This window comes from Pteropus vampyrus, unplaced genomic scaffold (genome assembly GCF_000151845.1).
Source record: "Pteropus vampyrus isolate Shadow unplaced genomic scaffold, Pvam_2.0 Scaffold35, whole genome shotgun sequence".
Lineage (NCBI taxonomy): Eukaryota > Metazoa > Chordata > Mammalia > Chiroptera > Pteropodidae > Pteropus > Pteropus vampyrus.
Window position 1 is genome coordinate 5,792,306 of NW_011888816.1, and position 5,863 is coordinate 5,798,168.

Consider the following 5,863-nt stretch of genomic DNA (forward strand, 5'->3'; position numbering starts at 1 on the left):
ATGAATTAAGCTGTGATTACTGTGCTAAGTATTTTACATGATGTTTTGGTTAGCTGTTGCTGTGTAACAAAACAGCCTAAAATCATTGACTTTAAAATCACAACCATTTTTTCTTTTTTCATCCTCTTCACCCATTTTTCCCACCTCTGGCAACCACCAATTTAATCTCTGTATCTATGAGCCTGGCGTTTTGTTTTTCTGTTTTTTGTTTTTTTAGGTTCCACATATAAGAGAGATCATATGGTATTTGCCTTTTTCTGTCTGACTTATTTCGCTTAGCATAAATGCCCTCAAGATCCATCTATGTAGTTGCAAGATTTCCTTAGTTTTTATGGCTACAATATATATATATCACAATTTCTTTTTATTTAGCCATTGATAGACATTGAGATTTTTCCATGTCTTGGCTACTGTAAATAATACTGCAACGAACACGGTGCATATATATTTTTTTGTTTTCTTTGGATTAATACCCAGAAATGGAATTGCTGGATCATATGTTCGTTCTATTTTTTAATTTTTGAGCACTCTCCATACTATTTTCCTAGTGGCTGCACAATTTACATTCCTACCAACAGTGCCCAAAGGTTCTCTTTTCTCTACATCCTTGCCAACACTTGTTATTTCTTGTCTTTTTAATAGTAGCCATTGTAACAGATGACATCTCATTGTGGTTTTGATTTGCATTTCCCTAATGATTAATAACGTCAAGCACCTTTTCATGTCTATTCATATCTTCTACCCATTTTTAAGCAGATTTTTTTTTTTTTTTTGCTATTGAGTTGTATGAGTTCTTTATATTGAATACATGATTTGCAAATGTTTTCTCCCATTTTATAGGCTGCCTTTTCATTTTGTTGATGATTTCCTTTGCTAGACAGAAGCTTTTTAGTTTGGTGTAGTTCCACTCGTTTATTTTTATTGCCTTTGCTTTTGGTGTCAGACTCAAAAAATCATTACCAAGACCTATGTCAAGGAGCTTACTGCCTGTTTTCTTTTAGGAGTTTTATGGTTTCATGTCTTACAGTCAAGTCTTTAATCTATTTTGAGTTAATTTTTGTGTGTGTGGTGAGATAGTGGTCCAGCTTTATTCTTTTGCATGTGGCTGTCCAGTTTTCCTAACACCATTTATTGAAGAGACTGTCCTCTCTTCACTATATATTTTTGGTTCCTTTGTTGTAAGTTAAGTGACCATATATGTGGGGTTTTTTTCTGGATCCTCTCTTCTATTCCATTGATTTCTGTGTCTGTTTTTTGTTTGTTTGTTTGTTTGTTTGTTTTAATGACAATACCATACTATTTTAAGTACTAGAGCTTTGGAATATAGTTTAAAACCAGGGAGCATAATGCCTTCATCTTTGCTCTTTCTCAAGATCACTTTGGCTATTTGGGGTCTTTCATGGTTCCATACAAATTTTAGGATTGGAATTTTGATGGATATTGCCTTGAATCATTAGATTGCTTTGGGTAGTATGGACATGTTAGCAATATTAATTCCTCAAATTCATAAGCACAGAATGTCTTTCCATTTATTTGTGTCTTCAAGTTATTTCATGAATGTCTTGTAGTTTTCATTATACAGGTCTTTTACCTCCTTGATTAAATGTATTCCCAGGAATTTTATTCTTTTGATGTAATTGTACATGGGATTGCTTCTTAATTTCTCTTTCTGATGATTTATTAGTGTATAACAATGCAACAAATTTTTATGTATCGATTTTGTATCCTGCAACTGTGCTGAATTCATTTATTAGTTCTAACAGTTTTTTGATTGAGTCTTTAGCTAGCTCACAATTCTGTGGATTGGTAATACAGGCTGGGCTCAGTTAGGCTATTCTTGTGGTGTTGACTGGTCTCTTCTAATGTGTCTGTGGTTAACTGCAGACAAGCAGCCTGTCTCTGCTTCCGGGGACTGACTGACTGTTAAGTGGATCGATGAGAATGACCAATCCTATGTCTCTCATAATCCTTCAGGGTAGCTCGGGTTTCTTCATATGGTGGTGTTGAGCTCCTAAACGGAGGAGGTAAACTCAGTCAAAGTGAAAAGGTATATTCAGCTAGCTAAATCAAGTTACAAGGCCATCCCATATTCAGAGGAGAGGAGAAAAGAGACTCCACAAACTAGGAGGCATGGATATAGAAGACAGGGAAAATTGGGTCATTTTTGTGAACAATCTATCTCACAGTCATTTTCTCATTTCATCCTGAAAAAGGGAAAAGTCCCATTTTACAAATGAGGAGGCTAAGGCACAAAGAAGATAAACATCTTGCTCATGAAGCTAATAGTTAACAGACTTGAGATTCGAGCCCCATAGTTCATGACTCCACAGTCAACATGTGTTCTTAACTCATAGGATATACTGCCCACTCCTCCTCACTCCTTACTTATTCATATAAAAGACTTAAGGGGGAGTGGCTCCATAGTGTAGTGGTTAGCACATCTGATTTACACCCAGAAGGTCCTGGGTTCACGCCCCAGTAGGTCCTGGGTTCACGCCCCAGGTGGAGCCACAGACCGTACCCTGGGTGCACCAGGCCCTGGGTGCGGTAGGTGCCATGAACGCATGGGGAGAGATGCCCTGCCTTCAGAGATCCAGTTCTTTAAAAAAAGGGGAGGTGGCAACATCTGTAGGTCAGATGTGGAAGTGGGGAGGGGCAGAATTAAAGAGGGGGGGAAAAAGACTTAAAGAAGTATGTTTTCCATGAGGTCAGTTGTCTTCATCATCATTGTCATTATCGTCATCATATTAAACATCAATTATATGCAGACCCTATTCTAAGTGTTTTACATGTATTAACTCATTTATTCTCCCAACAGCTCTATAAGATATATACTAATGATTCTCCCATATATTGTGGGTCAGGATTAGAAATTTCATGAGGGTTAGGACCATTGTACTCATTTTGATATTCCCCACAGTTAGCACTATGTCTGGCACACAGAGCATACACTCTTACCAAATGTTTGCTGAGTGAGTGAATGAGTGAGTGAACAGATGCCCAAGGGAATGATCATTAGCCTAAGGTCACACAAAGGAACTAGACTCTCAGATCCCTGATCTCCTTCCCATGACAGCCTCATTATCTGAAACTCCTGCTCCTTCATTTCCTTAAAGTGGCTGAAAAAAGAACAAACGCAAGATTCAAGATGTGCTGCTCTATCTACCAGAATTTACTACCAAGCCAAAATAGCTCCAAAATGTACATCTGAGAATATTTGGAATTCACGTAGTACATGGAGAGAGCAGTGGGCCCAGAGTTCAAAAACCCAAATGTGTCACTCACCTGATGTTTGATCCTGGGCAAGTCACTCAGGTAAGACTTAACTTTCTTCATATGAAACACAGGGATGTAAATCCCTGCCTACATCCTAGGACCATGTCAAAGATCAGAGGAACTAATGGATACAAACTATTACAAATCAGAAGATTGTACCCAACTCGATCTATAGACCTCTCCAGCCAGGTTTACTCAACTCCACCAACTGTACCACCACCCCAGCCTCATTTACTTGCTCAAGGGAGACTTGGCCCCACTGCCAGCTCAGCTCCTAACTACTAGGGGCTCAGCCTCCCACAGAGCACTGTCTGGGCTTTGGCATCGTCTCCCCTCACCCTCCACTGCAGGAACCACACTGCCCCAGTGTGCTGGTCAAACCCTACTGGAAATGCAGAGCCTCAAGTTTCTAGACTCAGAAGAAGTGCTGTGTCCTAGGGTGTCCATGCTGTGCCCTGGGTGTCGAATCTGGCTTCCCCAGCAGCTGTCCAAAGTGGTCACACAAAACATTCAGGAGAGTTAAGGCTCCATGGGGTAAATTTGAACCAATGAAAGACAGGAGATGGAAACCGTTAGTGGATACATTCTCCTCCTTCTCTTCCCCTTCCTCTCCCATACATTCTTCCAAGCTGTTTCAGTTCCATATGACTTCTCTGGAGACATCACACGGCCGAGTGATCTATTATGCTTTCTGGTGCTGCTGTGACCAGCTCAGTATTGTTGCACCTTATGTTTGATTTCTCTCCTTCCTGTCCTCACTTTCCATTTTCCCCAATCTGTACTCCCCATTCTGACACTGCAATAAAACATCAGTACCTAAGCTTTGCCTCCAATTCTGTCATTCAGGCAACACGGCCTAAAATAAAGAGAAGAAATTGAGAAAGTTGTCTAATTGCAGCCCCTCAAAAACTCATAGGAGGACTAGTCATATGCCTAGTGTTGGTGAGGACATGGAGCAACTGGAACTCTCATACACTGCTGGTAGGAATATCAAATGCAACAGTCATTTTGGAAAAACAGTTTGGCAGTTTCTTAAAAAGTTAAATATATATCTACCACATGGCCCAATCTTTCCACTCCAAAGTATTTATCTAAAAGAAAAAAAATGTCCACACAAAGACTTGTACGCAAATGCTTATAGCAGTTTTATTTATTATATCCCCAAACTGGAAACAACTCAAATGTTCCTCAACTGGTGAATGTATAGACAAATGGTGGTGTATGCACACCATGGAATTCTACTCAGCAATAAAAATGAATGAACTATTGATACACCCAACATGGGCGAATTTCAAAATATGCTAAGTGAACAAAGCCAGACAAAGAGTACCTACTGTTTTATTCCACTTACATAAATTCTAGAACATGCAAACTAATTTATAATGGCAGAAAGCAGATCAGGGTTACCTGGGGACAGTGGTGGATGAGGGACGAATTGCCAAGGGGCATGAGGAAGCTTTGGGGAATGATGGGAATGTTTGCCACTTTGATTGTGGTAATAGTTTTATAGAAATACCTTAAAATATGTAAGAAAGAAAGAAAGAAAGAGAGAGAGAGAGAGAGAGAGAGAGAGAGAGAGAGAGAGAGAGAGAGAGAGAGAAAGAAAGAAAGAAAGAAAGAAAGAAAGAAAGAAAGAAAGAAAGAAAGAAAGAAAGAAAGAAAGAAAGAAAGAAAGAAACTAGGCTTGTAAGTGAACTCAACCAAATCCTTAGAGAAATGATAACTCCAATGCTATTTAAAGCATTTCAGTACATAGGAAAAAAAAGAACACTTCCAAATTCCTTTTATGAAACGAGTATACTTTGATACCAAAAACCTGACAAAAATAACATGCTAATGAAGAGTATGCTGCTCTACACACACTTGTGGAGTTATTATTAACTCTGTAAATCAGCTACACTGCATTCAACCTAGTTTCAAGATTTTTTTTGTCTTTGGTTTTCAGAAGTTTAATTATGATATCTCTTTGTGTGGATTTTTTGGGGATATCCTGTTAGGGAAAATTAGCAACAAGATAAGATGGAGGAGGAGACATATTGGTCTCTAAGACTGATGCCAATGACAGGGCTTCTAACAGGTGGAATCCAGAACCAGGAAAAGGAATTCAGACACCTATGTGTGGTCTCCTTGATGCCTCTCTTGGAACATCTCTCCTCACCCTGATCTACCGCTGCTCTCCATGCCCACGGTTCCCACCTTTGTTTGTATCTTCATCATCTCCTGTTTCTTTCTTAAAAAACAAACAAACAAAAAACCCCTAGCAGTCTCTGAGCCTCCTCCCCCTTCAGTCCATCCTCCACTACACACAAAAATCTAATTATGTCACGTATCTCTGATCCTCTGTTCACTTACTTGCACGGGTTCTGCTTCCTCATGGCCAACAGAACAGAGTGTAAATAGGTGCACAGCCCAATATCACAGCCTCATTCTCAACCCGCTTCTGGCTAACATTCCAATGTTGTTTATGCTTTTGTGTCTTTACAATGCCATTCCCTCTGCCTGGGTGGTCTTCCCTCCGTTTCACTGGTGATAAGCAGAAGTTCCATTCCCCAGGCCTGACTTGTGCCTCCATTGTCCTGCTCAACAT